This window comes from Hippoglossus stenolepis, chromosome 8, assembly GCF_022539355.2.
Source record: "Hippoglossus stenolepis isolate QCI-W04-F060 chromosome 8, HSTE1.2, whole genome shotgun sequence".
NCBI classification, from domain to species: Eukaryota; Metazoa; Chordata; class Actinopteri; order Pleuronectiformes; family Pleuronectidae; genus Hippoglossus; species Hippoglossus stenolepis.
The window spans coordinates 19,456,283-19,476,580 of NC_061490.1; the positions used below are offsets into that span (position 1 = coordinate 19,456,283).

A 20,298-nucleotide genomic window follows, 5' to 3' on the forward strand; every position below is an offset into this window, starting at 1 on the left:
GATGACAACTGCATGGGCGATGACAGAGGGACTGACCACACATGCACACACACACAGGATTTTTACTGCACCTTGCCCTTGACACAGAAACACACAAATCCTCCACAGGAAAATGAATATTATCTTTACTGGAAAATGTGCATAATCCCAGAATATTAACAACGCTTGAATTTGATCAGATTGGATTGACAGCAATTACAACATTTTCAATGTCAACAGAAAGTCGAGGCAAAGGAGTAAAACTGCACCAAAACCTCCACAACTTCCAGTCCTGCAGCATTTTGTTGAGTAGAGTCAGAAGAGAGCAACATACACAACTTTCATGTTGTGCTACTGTCAATGCATTTCTTTAAAGTGCTGACTGAAGCATTTTTTAAGACGTGTTTGCCAAACAAGGTCTGTTTTCGAACAAATAAGTGACATTTAGATCAATGACGAGTGGATTCTGCTGCAGGAGCAGTGTCGGGAGTTTCTACAGACGTTTTCACATGGTTTTTTTGTCAATGCTCTTGGATTTGACGTGAATATTTGTGATGGCTGTGAATCCAAACAGACTCCAGCAGGTTACAACTACACTTTACCCATGAAGAGATCCTGAGGGAAGCTAAAAGGCCGTCGTGATTGGCACTGTCAGTGTTCTCCATTGGATAGAGACATTAGGATGCACACGGTGTCCTGGATCTCAATGGGAGAGAAGAGAGCGAGACCAGAGGATGAGTTCAAACTGGTTTCTGTGGTTAGAAGAGTTTTTCTCCAAACTCTCTGTACGACTTGCTATCGAGAAAATAGGAGGCGAGTAGGTTACTGCACTATGAGGGGAGGAGCGGGGAGAGAGGAGGCAAGTGACGGAGGGGAAGGATGGAGAACTGGATAAAAAGGACGCAGCTCCCTTTCTGCTAATGAAATCACTGTAGCACATACGGTGTCATAAATCGTGTAAGGTACAGTAATGTATGAAAACAAGGGAGTTCACTGTGAGTGTGAGGCTCTGATATATGGAAACGAAGGACAACAGCAGAGGAAGGACGACGTTGTTTAAGGTTAAACTGACGGATCATTTCAACTAAATCAAGTCATCAACATGGAAGGCATCAATCATCGTCTATCCACCTTGATAAAGACACATGCATGCCCATGATGTGCTTTAAAGAAATAATGAATGAATGAGTGGAGCCATATTCAGAAGTTTAACAGAGAAAACACACTCCAAGTGAAGCTTGGAGTAAACAGCCAAAATACGTCTATACAGGAAGCACGACGCACACTAAATCAAATATCGTTAAAAATCCAGAGATTTACCCTCAAATTAATATTCATACTATCATGATAAAATCCAAGTTGCTAAGGAACGAGCTGCAGCTCCGTATCCTGTATGGTAACATAAATTAATCATCTATTTCTGGACAACAAAATCTACACGTGAATAATTTATGTCTTGCGAGAAACTGCCAAGAGCAGAGGAGGCCCGACTTCTGGGAATCACAGTTGTCTGACAGGCTGGTTTTTAATAACAGGGGCGGGAGAGATGAAAGTGTGTTTGCTCAAAATGTCTAAAGCGAGATGAGAGGAGCTGAGGGACGGCAACCTTGTTATCACCCTGCTGAGGAAGAGAGGGAGCAGAGGATGGAGAGAGAGAGAGAGAGAGAGAGAGAGAGAGAGAGAGAGAGAGAGAGAGGGAGTCGAGAGGAGGTAATAGGAAGAGCTGTCAAAAACACAAACTGCGGTTGCTTCGTTTAGTGTGTGTGTGTTTGTGTGTTTGTGTGTTGGTGAGAGACATTCCATCAGGGGCAGATGCGGTGATTCACCACGACCCACGAACCACATGGAGGTCAGGGGTCAGCCAAGCGTTGACATTTGATAAAAAATCCCATGTCTCTGTCTGCTCTTTAATTCTTTCACTTCCTCTTCACACACTTTTTCCACTTCCCTCGACTCTATTTTTATGCTGCCTCTCGATACTCTCTCTCTTTTTTCTTTTGGTGCTATCTCCATCCCTACCCAGCACACAGCATCCCGCCCTCATCAAATATTATGTCCTTCCTGCTCAGAAGCTCCGGAGTGAACCAACATTAGTTTTACAAGCCGAGTCTCATGTTCCGAGTTTGTAAGAGGGATGTAGCCCAAGAGAAAATCCTCCTCTGTTTCTGCGCCAACACAAACAGCGAAGCCAGACGAGCAAACGCACAAGAATGTGTGAGTAAACCGAGCGCTGTGCTTTTAGGCAGCACTCAGGATTTAAGGGTCCCGCTAAGTGGTGCATGGGAAAAATACACACTCACAAACACACATACCACATTAAATCAAGTGAGTCGCTGGCACATGCAGACCCCGACTCTTAACCTGGCTACTTAAGTTATTTAGGCTTTTGAAAAACACACAAAAACTCTAAAATCTTCAGAGTAAACTGGTTGTGGGGGAATCTAATCAGAGGAGCTAATACATGAGTGGTTATTATGGCCATGTTAATGGAGTCTCAGGGAACTTCATTTTTTCAAACTTGTGTATCAGTGCAGTTTTTGATGAGCCAAACTTTCTATAATAAATTAAATCAAGTAGCTGCTGCTCCCACTTCTGTCTTTTAAATCACCCCATTATATACTCATATACTTTATTAATGGTGCATGAAAACAAGTCAAAAAAAAAAGAGAGACATAAAAGAGCATGTTTTCGGGGGGGATATTGTTCTTTTGGGATTTCAACATGAATAAAAAAAAAGTGGCTTTCACACTTGCCTGAGCAAAAGTGTCAGGAAAACGAGAACATGCCTACAAGTCCCAGTTGAGTTAAGTGCTAATTAGCGAATAAGCATGCTAACTCGCTGAAACGGTCAGGCTCACAGTAACACTAGAGCGGCTAGAGACTCTGGGGCTGAGTCCGAAATCACTCACTATACTTTATAGTCCACTATATGGTGAGTTTGCCATTTTGTAGAGCCGCCTGAATGTTGACTGACCCACAATGCATCATGAATGGTCGCTAGCGAGCAATACACACCATCACTCATTGTGCTCGCACTGAATGAAAGAAAAACAGCCGAGAGACGAGACGAGATTTGTGACCCCGCTGACTGTGCACGTCGACTGCACATACATCAGGATCAGGTAAAGCATGTGTGGAACACCAGAGGGACACGGACCCTCATAGTAGTATGAATGGAATTGTGGGCATGTGCATGTGACTGGAGCGAGTATGCAACCCTCACTTGAACTGGGAGGGGGGGAATGAGGGAACCTTGGTCTTGTCACATGAAAAACTGAAATATGAATAAACTCAGTGCAGCTGATGAAGCCATGTTTATTCATATGTCAACAAGTGCTTCATTAGCTGTGTCAAAAGTTTCCTGTGTAAAATTAGAAACATCTGCGTGTTTTGACATAATGGAATATAAATAAAACTGCTGAACATTTCCTTAGACATGAATCTTTTATGAGGTAGTGGTAGTCACATGCTTATCAGTCATGATGGTCTTAGGATGTGTGAATGGTTTTGTTGTCTGTTCTTCAGACCTGGTATCTAACCGGCACTTGTTTTTCAGTCTTCTTACTGGTGTACGGTGTAAAGAGGAGGTTAAGGCAATGATAGTCTGAAATACATGTTTCTCTCTTTGCTTGTCGCCTCCTCTTCCTCCTCCTCCCCATCCCTCATTTGATTTTTCTGCCCGTCTCTCCTCTCCTCTCTCATCCCTTTTCTGTCTTTCACACACATCTTCTCGGTGTCCTTCACAAAATGTTTTGGACCCGAGTGATCAATCAGGCCGCTGCTCTTTGTTTTACACACACGGCAGCTGGACGGACAGAGACAGGCAATTAAAACATAATTAGGGAGTCTTCTGTCCAATCCAAGCCCAGAGCAGTGAGTGTGTGTTTGTGCATTTAGAGGCACAGTCTGTTAGCTTTCAGTATGTGCACGTGTGTGTGTGTGTGTGACAGACAGACAAAGAAGGAGAGTGGTGGGGGGCAGCTACATGGGGGTCTCGTTAGCTGACGCAGGCCGGCTAATCGGATTTAGCCAAAGAGAGGGAAAGTGTGTGTGAGGTGGAGTGTGATGGGTGCGTGACTGGGAAAGACAGATGGGAACGAGACGGTCAGACTGTGACCTGTATAAAAACACACACATACATGCACACACACACACACACACACACACACACGCATACAGTATATCTATAATGCATGTGATATTTATGAGAGAGTGAACCACCCCACAAAGCTACAGTTAAGTACAGTGTGCGAAAAAAAAAGAGGGAAAAGATCCAAGTGCAGTCAAAGCAGCGTGGCGGAGGGAGACACCCACATCTACTGAAAAGTTAATGTGAAACCATCTTTAATACTCTCTGTGCGCGTCTGCTCCGGCCTTTTTCTTTGACTCGTCTCTCCCTGCTTGTCTTTCTCCTTCACACACACACACACAGCCACAGACACACAAGCAGGTGCCACTCATTATGAAAGGAAGCAGCTGGATCCTCTAACGTCTCTCTCTCTTTCCTGTTCTCTTTTCCTTCCCTCTCTTGTTCTCCCCTCACCTACTGCCGTATTCTGGACATCAAACCCAGAGCCCCTCTCTCTCTCTTTCTCCCTCCGACGCCCCTCTTTTTATTCCCCATTCTCAAAGAGCATCTTTAAATACCCGGCACTGAAACCAGCTCGTGTGTTTCGTCTGCACACGTGTGTTTGAAAGGCAGAAAAAAAGATGGTGGGAGAAAGGCACAAAGAAAGCCACAAACTGGGAGGAAGAGGAAGAAGGGGAACAAAAGATGATGTGTTGATGTGCACATTCAACTAGAGTTTCTTTATGAAGCCACCATGGGCCTCTGATCCCTGCTACCTGCATGTCTCCCTGCTAACCCAAACAGTGTTAGATTACAGTCAGGAAAGAGTCAAAGACGCAGAGCACGAGGATCCGCACCAGTGCCAAGACTGTGACGAGGAGCGTACGGACCACTTGCTCCAGGAAGCGGGTGAAGCTGAAAGAGAAGTGCAATGCGGTACCTGCTGGATGAGGAATGCCATTGTGTGAGTGTGTGTGTGTGTGTGTGTACCTGTATATGTGTGTGTGGTCCAAACACATCCCTGGCCTCTAACAGGATTAGTGTGTTTGACTGTTGGCAAAGCAAACAGTGTCCTGCGGCAGAAGACACAGCCTCAATGTCACGAGGACTGCGGTCATTTAAAAAACAGCACGGAACAATAACTTCCACTGACCAGAGCCTTTTATAAAATGTTCACTATTATTTCTCAATGTCCTTGTTTTGGTTTCTTCTGTTTTATTCTAAAATGACAGCATCTGAAGCAGAATTTATCCTTGAATTAGAATTGAATGGAGACTAAATGCATAGTTCCACGCAGTATATAATGTGAGAAGTTTTATAGTTATATAGTTTTATATTAAACTGACTATCTTTAGGTTTACACTGCTGCTTTGGCAAATTGAATTCAACATTTTTGAAATGATTATGCACATTTTTCACTTATTTTTAAATGTTTTACAGACCAGATAATTAATTGCTGTATCAAGAGAATAATTGTCAGAATAGTAAATAATGTAAATATTTCATATAATTGAGTATATGTCTCAAAAACTATGTAAAAAGTATGTAAAGACCTCTCCTACTAAGTTTCTGATGCTGGTGGTGAGTGTTCAACAACATCCAACAAGTTAATGTGCTTCCACTAATCTTCTGCTTTTCAGTAATAGTGAATCCTCTGCTCACAGCCATTCTCACTTTCTACCACAAGGGGAACGCATGAATCTAAAGAGTAGACAAAAGCCTGACGCAGTATTAAAGTATGTCACTGTAGTCGTATCAATAGATGAATCAACTCCGACAACAGAGGTATCTAGAGTTCATGTACAACTGTGGCTTCGCTCCCACCACATGATGTAATGACTTCTTGTAATCCTGAGCCAGAGGGTCTGTGCACATGTGAGTGCAGTTGTGGCAGCGAGGCGCGGCCGAGTGCCCTCAGCCCCCTCACACTTATTATGACCCGCCAATGTTCCAGACTGCATCTGACTCAAATGTCTGATTTACAGGTCGTCCAATTATTTGCTCCGTGCTCACATTAGTGTGCCTGCACATTTTGAGAAACTGACCAACTTGTTGCTTCTGAGAAAATGACCCAGGAGGACCAGATGTAAGGTGCAAAAACAAAAACCTTCTGCTCACAAAAAAGAGGTTTGTTGATGTGGTTAAAAATATGATTATGTTTTCGTGAAAATCTCAGAAATAATAAAGCTAGTCTGTAAAATGCTGGTATGGCAAGAGGATGTGTCATCTGTTCCCACTCACTCGTTTGAAAATATGTGTGTGTGTGTGTGTGTCCTGGGGTGAGAGGGGGTGGCCAGTGGCAGGCTAGGTCATACCACCAGTGTCAGGGTGGGTCCATGTAAGGCCTGAAGTCCGTCAGTGCCTGACTGATGAGACAAGAACAGGTGCAGTGCAGAAAAGAGCAGCTGCTGCAACTCACTCACACTCACACACGCCAATAACGATTGCCACTTAGAGAGGGCATGGGAGAGAGTGAGACAGACACACACAACGACAGACACGACAGACAAGGCCACAGAGAGGAAGTTTCCCAACCGAGCAGAACCACCAAACAGTTGTAGAAGTAAAACCAGTGGCAACCAGGGTGACATCCAACTTAGACACAAAGGAAAAAACAGGAACACACTCACTGTCTGGATGGAAACTTCCACTAATGTTAAATCAATCGTTAGAGCCGTGCATAGCAGAATAAGTTCTGCAATGTCCGTCAGTGCCAAGTGTCTAAGATTTGAACTTTTTGAGGAAGGCATGATGAAACCACTGTGATGTACTTATATTCTCAGAAAGTTGTATTTCATATAGAAAAGTGTCCAGAAAGAGAAGACGTGGATTAAAATAAGGAAAAGAAAGAAAAATTTAATGCAAATCTCATCTTACAATTGGTTTTAAAACGTTATTTAATACTAAAAACTGTCCTGTTTAAAAGACCATGAACTGCTACATTACTGTGTCTGATGCTGTATCATACATGAAGAGCTTCTGTATATATACACTACATTAATACAACTATTAATTCAATATATTCTGAGAAATGCAACATGTACTAATTACCATTGCAGAAGCTGATTCATTTATGACTCATTCTTCACAAAATGTCCAAACCAGTGTGAATAATCATAGGAAGATTCCTGGTTGACCTTCCCACACACATGCGTGGTTGTGCCTGAACACTGGCCGCTGTTTGCTCTGTGTATGGCCCTTTTGTATTTGCTATAGTGACATGTATTGCTTATGTTCCATGACAAGGGACGTGAAGTATTTCAAGTGCCTTCATATTGGCGTCACACGAGTCTCCCTGATGAGCCGTTCCCCAGACGACTTCCTGTACGTTTGCTTTATTTTACATTTCTATTAATTTATCTTAAGTAACTGTAAGGCTACTTCAGTGGGGGGGTCAGTCTGTTAATGCATCTCCACCAGAGTGTTAAGATAAAATAAACTTTTCACCAACTCTTAATCAACAAACCATGTTCAAACAGTAAAAAAAACAAGGTTTGTTGGTAACAAAGCTCACAAGAAACCCCTGGAAAGCTTTTCTTTTAAAGATTATTAGGCCGATATCGAGGGCAACATCACTCTAAAATACCAATCACAGCAATGAAAGACTCAGGGAAGATGCCTGTAAATCTTCTACGACTTTTCAGACTCCAGTCAAAAGCTTCTGCAGCTTTAATTCCAAGTCAATAGTCGAGCTCTATTGTGCTTTAAAGATGGTATCTGGGCCTCTGATTGGAGTCAAACACAATAACGTCTGCGGTGATCATATTTCATTGTTTGGTGAAACGTGGCGCCTGGGCTGTGTCTAATGCCGGGTGTGCTTTATGAGGGTTATGTGTGATATCTGTTAGCGAGGCAGTGGGGGGGGGGGCAGCTTTGATTAGGGGTAAAGATAGGCCCGATCCCGGATGTGCAGATGCCACATGCAAAGCTCTGGCACCACAATTACAGGATATGGAGAGGCCTGTCTATCTTCATGTCGGGGCTTGTACAGATGTACCACCTGAGTGGAGGTAGAATTAACACCTGGGACCCTGCGGCAACACTCACACACACACAGACACACACACAGATACACACACACACACACACACGTTCAGGTTGCAACTGGTTGTAGAGGTCATCTGAGACTGAGCAGAGCAGACATTTTTACCACTTTGTTTATTTATGGACACTAAAACCACCAGCTTCTGTGTGTCTGTTGTGGACAAGAGAGAGGACATGCGGCCAAAGACAGTGATGGGGAAATAGATTTTATTAGATGTTAGATAAGAATCTTGTAACCTGTTATTATTCTGTTCTCAGGCCTCTAAATCCTCAGCACCACCTTAATTTGTCTTTTCCGTCAGGCTCCAGTTTTATGGTTCTGACATCAACCTTCTCGCTTGAAATCTGATCCTTCTACCTCACCTTGTGTGTAAAGCTACAGCCTTGAAGGAAGCTGACGTGATTAGCACTTGAAGCGCGTTTAACCTAATTTGGATTCATAAGTAGAACTTTGTTTAGAACGAGTAAGGAGACACAGAGGACAGTTGTCGGTCGGAGGGAACAAGGACACGAGTTTAGCCAAGTTCTGATGTTCCCAGGGACTTAACGTTGATGTAATAGAGCTGAGTCAAACTTAAGGCTGTTAGCAATTAGTCTGGGTACGCATCAGTCTTCTGCACTTCCTTGAACCCATTAATATTAGCATCTGCCCATGCAACTCGATGCAATAAAATGCAGAGTTCAGTGACTCGGCAAATGATGTCTGCCGGCCAGGCTGCGTGTGTGTGTGCGCGTCTTTGTGTTTGAAGGAGTGTGTCGTGTTAGGGTAGAGGGCAGAGAGGTAACATCACAGTGTGTGCAGTTGCGACGGATAAATCTCAGACGTACTGGTGTGTGTGTTGTGTCATCTCATGGCAGTTTAAGGGCTCAAGACAAACAGTGTGAAGTGGGCTACAAGGTCGGCCCCTCACACACTCTTTTGTGTGCTGGGAGATTCCCCCTCGCCGGTGCTGTAGTCCCGGCAACGGGGTGAGAAGTCAACCCCATTCAAACAGGGGAGCTCGGAGCTGTGTGGTCACCGAGTGTGTTTGTGTGGGTGGGTGGGTGTTGCTGCGACGGGTGTGGGTGTGTTTGTCCTCTTTCGAACATGAGCCAGTGAGTCAGGAGGAGAAAACGAGGACAAGGATGGATGGTTGGGACAAGGAGGACAACAAACAAAACAAGGAAACAAAGAAAAAGCGAGACGGAGGGCATGAGAAGAATCTAAATCCCAGCAGCTGACATTGCAGTCTCACGCACCATTCCGCAAAAAGCAAGTTTGAAAAATAAATAAATAAAATAAAGCTCAGACGTCGCGTAAAGAGATTTATAAATAGAGCGAAGAATACATGAGTCTGGCGAGTTTTAGTGCTGTGCAAGTATTTCTGCAAAAGTAGCTTTGATATATTGTCTTACTGATAAACCTAAGGATCCACTGAGTGTCCTACCCCATTAGAGTTAGTGAGTAAATTGCACTCATCTCTCACACAGAATATCTGGGCCATTTGTGAAACTAATATCTTTTAGCTGACACAATCTGGTGCCATTATATGTGGCTGCATTAACAGTGAGTGAGGATGACAATAGACATGTCGCGCTCCTGCTAGCGCTCACATCTGGCTCTCAATACAGAGGTGGCAACAAAGAAAAAAATAGCCAAGGCCAAGGCAGTGAATGACATGAAACATCTGATAAAAATATCAAGTAGAATTTCATTACTTTTTGAATCAAAGGGCACAAAACAGAGAGGCTCCACCAATTACTGCTGTATGTTTCCTCCTGGCAGCCTTTCATTTTCAGGAGGAACTCAATTTGGTCAAGAGAGAGAACAGCGAGAGGGGGGGGGGTGAGGGAGTGTGTCCTCCACGAAAGAGAGAAAACCCAATCAGTGGATGTCACTAAAGGGGCAGAGATGAGAAAAGGTGTTAATATTTAATGTTTTGGGGGCCCCCGAACCTGGGCCTCCTTTCCCTCTTCTCCCTCTCCCCTCAGGCACTCCAATTAACACACCCTGTCCTTTGCTTCCCCCTCTCTCGCAGTCTTCTCTCGCTGTTCCCTCCTTCCCTGAAACAGCCCCTGGCGAAATCTAAAATTTAGAAACGGGAGGAGAGGGTATGCAGCGATGGAGGGGATAGGCAGGCAAAAAGAATAGAAGAGAGTTTGCCTGGGATCCTGTTAGGCAGCACGGAGCAAAGTTTGGACTTGAACAAGTTGAGAAGGAGAACGAGCAGACGCTGGGGAGGATTGATGCGAATGCAAGCGTGAGCGCGGCATTAACCCGGAGAAAATGAAGTTGGCACAGAACAGAAGCTCAGTGAAAACTGGAGCAAAAGAAAATGAGAAAGATGAAGCGACGGGGAGAAGAGGGCCTGCCGTATATATATTTTCTATTCCCCACCGTCTCTACCTATTTATCAAGGTAAATGACTTGCTTTAATGGGCCAGAATGATATGCAGTGTTTGGCAGAGGCAATCTGCTTGCATGTGTTGCCGCTAATGTTGCCGGCGCTCCATAATGGGGTGTCCTAATGAGGTGCATTCAATGATGAGTGAGGCAGTAAAGACCTTAAATTCCTATCAGAGCCCAATAAAGGAAGAGGCAGCCCTGGAGAGATGATGGATGGATGGATGGATGGATGTGTCTATGTTGAACTAGACTTTGACAAAGGGATATTTAGTATTGCACTATAACTATAGAGTTGGGTAATCCGGGAGGTATAGATTTGTTTTTTAAAAGGTCAAAATTGAAGCAACAGAGTCCAAGAGCATGTTTTAGGCCCATTTAAACTTCTGTAGTCTACGATGACATGGATAAAGGCTTTGAGGTAACACCATAGGCTGGCGTTGGCTGGGTCCAGAATATATCAAGGTGATGGTGCCAACATAAATACCACAAGAAATAGGATTAATCCTCGGCTCCGTTTACCTCCCACGTGTTTCCAGTTTTCATATAAATATGAACAGTGCAGCTACAGTAAGTTTTGTCCATCTTTCTATACAGCATAGAGCACAAACATGGAAGTTCACAGACAAAGCTAAATATATGAGCATCCATCTCCCCATTACAAGCACTAACAAATGACCCTAAACTCATGGTGACAGGATTTAATCAGTTTCTTTGTGAGTTAGTCTCTCGTGGTCATTTAACATGTCTGAGTGAGTGAGATATCTCCCCTGGTATCCCCCCCGACCTACACTGTAACCCCGAGCATCCAACAAAAATCTATTCCTCCAGTTTGTAAGAGGCTTTTGTAACAAATTTGTTTTCTTCGGGCCAAGTGGACCTCCGAATTGACAAACCTCCCTGCAGAGCCAGGGCAGACACCATATTACTGTTTTCACACATCTGTAAAGTCAATGGAGCTTCCCTTTGAATATATCACTTGTGCCCGGGTGGTGGTACAATTTCAGATAATGCATGATAAAAAAGAACTGCAGCATTTGGTGACTTGTTGAAATTATTGTCTTACTGATCTGCAAAGGATAATAACTCTACATACTTCAATGCTATCCTAAAGGGCTAATTTGGATGACAAACTATCTTGAATGAAGATATTGTACATTTTTAAGAAGTCGAGCATTGTAGGTTATGCTCCATTGCTCTTAGTGATAGCACCTCAAGGATTTTCTTAAAAGTACCCATGGCCCATCCCATTGCAATGTGTGCAGGGTTACCATTGATATCTACCGTGACACGAAGAAAAACAAATAAAAAAGAAACGGTCGCCTGGGGGGAGATTGTGCTCAGGATTCAATGTCCTCTTTTATCTAAGGCAAAACTCACATGGCTCCGTGTTGTTAGGGATTAGAGAAACCAAAGCAGTGCAGAACAAGGTCACTCCTGTTGTGTCAATGGATATCCTTTAACAGAGGTGACTTATGGCAAGCGCTGGCATTATCCATTTTTGTCACATTGGACTTGAGGAAATAGGAAATGCAAGCAAACTGTCTCAGACTCGACTGCCAGCAGTGCATGCTACTGTCTCTCCCACTAATTATTTTGTCTTTCAAAATGAAAACGTATCGACACCGCTGTCTGTTCCAGTCAAGACAGATTGTCAGAGAGAGGAGAGAGGGAGGACGAGGAGAACGGCTGACTCAGAGTATAAATAAGGGGAGAGACATTAAGACTGCAGCTAATCTCGCTAAAAGGGTTAGGACAAAGTGCTGCCGCCTCTGTCGTCTCTCTCGCTTCCCCTCTCCCTCCATCCTTGAATCAATTTATCCTGCAAGTCATTTCCTACTGGTCTGATAAAACCTCAGCACAAGGTAGTGCTTATGCCCATTTACTGTAAATACAAAAACCCACTGGCCTGTGTCCATTACAGTGTTGGTATATGTGTGTGTGTGTGCATGTTTTTAAGTATACTCTGACTGAAGGTGTGTTTGATTAAGATAAAAAAAACTCACAAACTTTCTGTTGTAGAGGGGAAATCAGATTTGAGATAAGTTGTAAGGTGAGGAAAAGGTGAAAGGAGGCCAACATGTGGGGTCTTAGATTTCTGCTCTGGACTCTACTACCAAAGAGACACACACACACACACACACACACACACACACACACACACACACACACACACACACACACACACACACACACACACACACACACACACACACACACACACACACACACACACACACACACACACACACACAGAGTAAGAGCCTGGCTGTGGGTCCTGATAGGTCGTCCCGCCAACACATGTATTTTAATACTGATGAGCCTCGGGATGAATGTCTCATGTTCTATTTACAGTCGCCTATTTACAGTGTGTGTTTACTGTTACATTCACAAACACACCTGCCTGGCCTTCATATCTCAACAGCATGATTCCTCACACACTCTGGGTCCCTCTGTCACCTGCACAATCGGGTCGTGCTGATTTGTGGCACCCAGGTGTTTTGTTGGCCGGAAGAAAGGGGCCGCCTCTTCCTGGGTGCTCGGGTTAGACACACAGAGTGAGGTAAACGAAGGGAGGGACCACAAGGCAATGTGGGTAAATAACACCAAGACGCTACTGTAGCTCCCGCATTGTTACCCTGGTGAATACTACTTGCATCCAAAACCTTCCTGGATCTGAAAATGCATCCTTTTCTCTCCGATTTGGTTTTCGGTCTCACCTAAATCTTCTCAGAATCCTTTTTAGAATCAATTTTTGAGTTTGACTGCAAAATCGTTGATCGTGGAGGTCACCGGAAGACAGAGCGAAGGATTCAGACTGTCTCACTCCTACCAGATGTTGGCTGTGATCACAGTAAAGTGCATTCTGAGATTTGGCCAGTTCCCTCTGGATTTAGAGTTTTCGTGTGGGTGGGGACCAGTAAATGTTTGGCACCGATGCTCATTTCCAAACAAAATTGGATTTTTAGATTGAGCCTGGGCACACTCTGCCTTCTCCACATTTTCCTTTATCCGGTGCATTAATAAAAGTGGCGACAATGTTCTTGCTTATTTCTTTGCTTCACTTAAGCAGTATCACCATCTGCATTATCACTCTGATGCATCCTCTTTTTTACAGACTTTCCTCTTGCTCTTCCTTGTCTCTCACTCTCTCTCGCTCTCTGTTTGTAGAAGTGCAGAGGAGCACTCGGCCCATCTCATTTGGAAACAGCCCTCCCTGCACTTCTAATGAGCCTTCATTTTGGCAGAAGAGGGAGAAAAGCCAGAGAGAAGAACACCATTTCCACTACTTGAGCTGACAGCGGCTCCCTCTTGAAGCCCTCTTCTATTATCCACATGGGACGAGACAAGAGGGCTGGTATAGGGGGAAAATGGTGGAACAAATGGATAGCCACTCTCCCTATTAGCCTCCATTATCCGCAAGCATCATTTCATAACTAGCGACTAACAAGGCTTCTGTGTCTGCGCCTGTGCCCCTGTTGTATGTTTGAATGTGTGCCTTGGCTGAGCTAGGATACACAAATCTGGTGTGGACAGCTCGGAAACCAGAGAGAATTGCCCTTCTTTGTGCCCGAGCTGAAATACGAGAGTACTGGCTGTATAAAGGGGGTCTTATAAAGGGGCGAGGGCACTCCTTAGGGGGCCAGTCAGCCGGGCGTGACAAGCCAGTGCCGCTGTAATGAGATAACAGGCCACTGGAGTACGCGTTGATTCATTCCTCCTTTCTTTCCTCGCTTTACATCCATTATCCCATATCCATCCATTGCTCCATTTTTTTTTTAAAGCAGGCCATCGTGCTCAGCAGCCTGGTAAAGCCCTGTGAGGGACAGATAGAGGGATAGAGAGGAAGGGGTAAACACACTGCCGGAGATACAGATAGAGTGAAGGAGAGCGGAAAGGGCACGAGAGGGTGGAATTGAAAGCCGGGAAAGGAGCGCGTCTCTTTGGGGGGGGTGTTCCTGAAAGCATATTCAAGCGTACGTGAACAGGAGCGTGGAAACGTTGAATTTAAACATGGCCACTGTGAAAAGAAATGGAGATAGAGGACAGGGAGTAATCTGGAGGGTGTATACACTACGGGTCACTGCCTCCAGACAGGCTAGGTAAAGATTACCTCCACTCCTCAGCCATCACAAAATTACCCTTGCACCTGCCCTCTAGTCCCAATTCCCCTCCCGTCTTGGACTAACCCACTTACACAGTGTTGACAGTGACAACACTCAGTGGGAGGTAGCAAGACGCGGGAAATCCCGGCTAAAAGCTGAAGTCAATGTGTGCTCGGGATATTTGACTTTTATCCAAGCAAACCGCCCTCAAAACAAAAGCCCCCACTCATGACGTCTTGCTCTTTGACCTCAGCTACACCACCTGATTCCAACTTACCTCTCTCACCTCTTCATACTCCAACAATGATTCATTCATTGAATAAAAACACGTTTGTTTTTTCTGTCTCGCTCTTCAATCTGTGTCTTCTCCTCCTATTTTGGTTCATTTATAGTCATGATAGCCGAAGCCTTGATTTCATCAGAGCGACATGAGCTGTACGCCCCTGCTTGGGCTATCAACACCCGATGTCCCAAAACGGAGTATAAGCCGGAGATTTAGAACATCTGTCCAGCTCTAAATCTGTAGGCTCCTGCCTGCCATGGCGAGCACACACACTCACACAACACACACACACACGTTACCTACAAGCTCTACCTCCCACCTCCTGTTCCTTCTCCTCTATCTACCACTCTCCCCCTCTTCTTCTTTTTGCCTATTATGGCGGATTAACTTATAATGCTTGGATGAACTTAAGTAAGTGTGGGTTAGTTTGTGTGTGTGTGTGTGTGTGTGTGCGTGTGCGTGCGTGCGTGCGTGCGTGCGTGCGTGCGTGCGGGGTGTGTAGGAAGGGGGTGTTATTAAGTCACACATCAATGCACACACAATCGCTGGCTGGCTGGCAGATATGGTCACAAGCCCACTGGCACAGACACACGGAGCCTTCTGGACACCAGCAAGACCCACACACACACACACACACACACACACGAAACACACAAACACACATTTACATACAGGAACCCAACTCCGAAATTGAGTGAAAGGTGCAGAATCCAAACCTAAGCCCGTATTAATCCCCCTGATCCCTCAGAGATAGAATAATTTGGAGTTAATTACTATTCTCCTGCATTCCCCTCTTTCGCCTCCTTGATTTCTAAATCCACTAAACTCCCCCTTTTCCCTCAATCAGGCAGCCGTTTTAACATGCCCTCTATTCTAACATCCGTCTTTGTCTCCTCTTCCACATGTCTATTTGTTTCCCTCCACTGTTCATCTCCTGCTTTGGCACCCTTTCCTGCACCATGTCTTGGCGGAGATGAAATAAGAGGTAAATGTGGTTATGAGCTCCTCTCCCCCCTTCGATTGTCCTCTCTCCCGCTCTCTGACACTAACACACACACATGTACAGGTCTTGGCAGCCGCTGACACACACTCTGGCATCGAGAGCTTGAGTTTCTGGAGTTTGGAGCCACTGTGAGTTTAATTAGAGTGAAGAGGGACCACATGGCCGAATGTCTGGCTGCTGTAGGACTTGCTGAGAGGCTGCAGAGACACACTAACAAGCGTGCTGTTTAGATGCAGGCTGAAAGAAGAATATACACCCGCGTGCAGATACAGCTAACTGCAATGTATTAATAGCTATATGGATACAGTAGCTGCACACTCATTTGTATGCAGACTGCTTCCTCAAATATCTCTGTCTCAAACTAACTGCATTCTCATGCAGATAACACTTTAACAAAAAGATAAAATGCTCTCATGGTACAGACTTAAAAGCTTCCTACATCATTGCCCGTGTCACACTGCATTATCTTGTGTGTCTCGTGGTATTTTGTTGCATGCAAGGTGCATACTTTACACAAGGGAGGGGAGAAAAAAAGAGAATGCATTCCCCCAAAGTGGTTTCTATTTTCTGCACCAACACTTCAAGACAGGCCGGCAGATAAGCTGGAGACGAGGAGATAGCGAGGGGGGCCAACGCTGGGCCATACATGGGTATAGGGCAAGGAGACAGAGAAAATGCTGAGGTCTGCTCGCACGCACACACACACACACACCCATATTTACACGCCCAGAGTGCATATTTCAAATATCATTCAGCATATGGGCAGAGCGAGCACACATATCACAACTGGCATGCAGATCACGTCTTATGCGCTCATATTTTAACGTAAACTCGGGGGAATATGAGCGCGCAAACACACATTCCAGTTAGCCAACTCCCATCTGTGTTAGCCTTCAGCATTCCTCACTAATCTGCACCATAATGGCACACCTGTCTTCTCCCATTCCCTATTACCTCCACAGAAATACAGTGGAGGGGGGTTTAAAGGAGGAGGAAGGGGGGGCATGCTAAACATATTCATGAACAAATAGCTGGTCCATCGTCTCTTCTCATTTTCTCTTCCTTTATCCATCCCTCTATCCATCTTCAACCCTGAACAGTCTATTCTTTTTTTTTTAAAGAAGGGGAGTAGTGGTTTGTCTTTACTTTAGACGGGGGGGTGTATGTAACCACGGTAACAGACATCGAGGTTATTGTCATAGCTAGACAGGCATTATTGGTGAAAGTGGGAAGGATGGGGCACGAGAGGGGTTTTTCAGAGGGCAGGTCAGAGATTGAAACAGTGCAGGCCAGGGGGTGAATAACTAAAGCAGTGGGCAGGCGGGGTAGATAGGTAGGTCACATTATTATTGATTGCCTGACATTATGTGGACGGCAGGGGGAGTCCAAAGAGACAGAGGAATAAATTGTGGCTTGACATCAAAGTCAGGCAGCTGACATTGAGTCTGCGGGGGACAGAGGCTGCCCAAGGCTGGATTAGAGGTGGATGGATACACACAGACACGCACACGCACCGAAATAAACAACGAGCGCCGCTGTTCGACGGTTACCTGATGACACGCATGTTGTTTGGAAAGAGCTCGGAAATGAAAATGGCAGAAGGAAGCAGGAAGGAAATGTCAACTTTGAATCATTTTCATTTCAAAGATATGATTTTTTCATTTTTACAAAGCTGCTTCTAAAAAAAAAAAATCTGACTAAGACACCAAAAATGTCTCATTTACACATCAAGCCTCGCCAGAGGTGCTTTATTCCGGCGCTCATATAATTTCCAATCTGCTACCTGGTACAGTTTTACAGTCATTAATTCTTTATTAAATCATTATTCATAGCTTGGCTGATGATGTGATTAGAAAAGAAGTGGGAGATAACAGATGAAATAATTAGGGAAATGAACCTCGGATTTAAATATTCAACATTCAATCTCATTTTAAACTGATTCCAGATACACTTGTCTTGTGACTCTGCAAAGCAAAGCCGAAAATGTAACTGACAAGGGAGCAGAGTTGTGTGAGAAGATGATCGCACCAGCGTCCAACACACACACATTATCCAGCGAGGGTCACGCCTGTTGGGGTCAAGCTTTCATCTGTGGGCATCAGACCTGACACAGAGGGCACCATCCGTCATTGTCTGCTAAATGATTGACCGCCCTGTGGAGATGGCTATCAGCTAAGCTAACCGGAGCCTGGTGATAATATCTGGAATGTGTGAAACGAGAGAGAGAGAGAGAGAGAGAGAGAGACAAAACAAGGCGCGAGTCTCGACCTGTGCAGACGTGCAGCTCCAGGAGACACTGAGGGGCCGAGGGGCTGAGGTGGATGAGTGGTAGGAGGAGGAGAGGGGGTTTCAGGTGAGTAGAAAGAAAAACAGACACAAACAGTGGGACGTTGTCATGGGTGGAGAAAGAGACAAAGACAAGTGGTGTGGTAGTGGTAGGGGGTTGGGGAGTTTGACAGAGTAACATCCTCCAGAAAGGTTTTCAACAAACACAACCGCTACTCTCCTTCTCTAACTGTGGACGCAAAAGCACATTCATCCATATTCCTCTGCTCACAAAGAGACCATGTCCTGCTTTTCATTAGAAAACTCAAGTGCCATCAACTCTTTTTCTCCTTTTTTTTACAGTCCCAAAGTCGCACAATGAAGGGAAATGCTAATGGCCTGACATCTCAATCCAGATGGGCCTGTGACCCCTAAGGCTTATGCTTCATATCGCACCCACACACTCAGACACAGACAGACCAATCATTCACCCTCATGTGAATACAGCGAATTTACACTTTTGGTTTGCCTGTGTTTCCCACTGACATTTCATCAATATCCCGGTCCCTCCATTGTAGGTTCCTGACACTGACTGACCACTGAAAACAAAGGGTATGACTGGTTTGGCATTGAGAATACTAGAGTCAGCTCAATTAGAATAGCAAGTTCAGAGGAGGTTACAGCTGTCCCGAGTAGTTATTCATTTTAATGTTGAAAGGAAAAGACAACTCAAATAAATGGACAAGAACGTTGATAAAGAGCCAAAACCTGTTTCCAGATTTTCCAATACTCAATAATTTGGGGTTTTCAACTGTTGGTTGGACCAAACAAGGATGATGTCACCTTTAGCTATAAATACTACAGTTTATATGTTTTCATATCGACAATTATAAAAATGGTAATAGCTAATAAAAATGACAATAAGTCGAAGACGTAATGTTTTCTTTGTCCATTTGAGCGAACCCTCGGACACAATCCTCTCCCTGCCACAATCTGCCCCTCCGTGCCTCCATTCTTATGCAAACACACAAATCACATGTCGAGTCAAGATACCGTATCAGGGAAACAATAGATTTATGAAGTCAGAATAACTCAAGTGACGACATGAAGATGGAACCTGACAAGCAGAGATTACATGGCTGATGGACACTGATAAAAAGAGAAGGGGAGGGGGGGCACACACCGAGTCAGTGTGGCAACACCGGCATGAAGAGGTACTTCTAATCGCTAGCATACCAAGATCAGAGGGGAAATGAATCATGAGAAAGGAGTGTGACAGGATGTCCTTGTATCATTTGAATCAAGGCTGCTGCTCCTGCTGCTGCTGCTGCTGCTGCTGCTGCATACCACGGAGGCAGACAGGATGGAGAGTGGGGCTGCCCTTGACTCAAGATTCTCCTGCTCGTTTACTAGTTAGTTCAATCCATTATTCGACTAGTCCAATGCACATTTATGATATCAATTGAGAATCTGGAAATGTTTTAAGTAACTGTGATAACAGTAACCGTATGTTTGTGTAGGCGGGTACACTGACGTCCACACGGAGCCTCACACACACCCTCTGATGATAACATGTCTGTCACAAGGACCTTAGCATACCTTACATTCTCTGTTCGTCCCCTAAGAGCTGTCGTGAAGCAGGAATTGTTGTTGGAATCCTGCTTGAGACCCGTGCCGATCAAAACTTGGTTTTGGATCGGCCTCAATGAGAAGTGATTTGTTCTATTCTTTTAACTGTTTAAGTTTTTTAATACAGAATCTTACTTTTCCTAAAATAGAGAACCAGTTACATCAGTGGTTGACTTGGGCACTTCGACTCCTGTGCAGTGTACTATTCTAGAAATCAATTAAATCAATCAATGTAATTAAATAACATTTTATACACAACGTGTGCAAGTGTAAACACCAGCACCTTGAAGTAAAATTAAGGTGATAAGTATCCACAGTTTTCACAACAATAATAATAATAATAATAGTTAAAATGCAGTTATACATTGTTCACTAAGCGTTCAGCCTGAAAGGAACCCCTGCTTTCTGTTCAAGTAGATGGATCTTGTTGTTGGTGTTTTAACGGAGCAGATGGTGTTGGTAGGCGTTGGAAGTGCTGGTTGTTTAGGATAATGGAGGAAATAAAACATCATGTGGTGGGAAGCCGAGCTGGCTGTT

The 20,298-nt window shown here is 44.5% G+C and overlaps 1 protein-coding gene across 2 annotated transcripts in view; it reads right to left on the reverse strand.

Annotated features, from left to right (window-relative positions):
• Nucleotides 1-20,298, reverse strand: part of bcam (basal cell adhesion molecule (Lutheran blood group)) — a 50,962-nt gene that overhangs the window by 17,024 nt on the left and 13,640 nt on the right. The window lies entirely within an intron of this gene.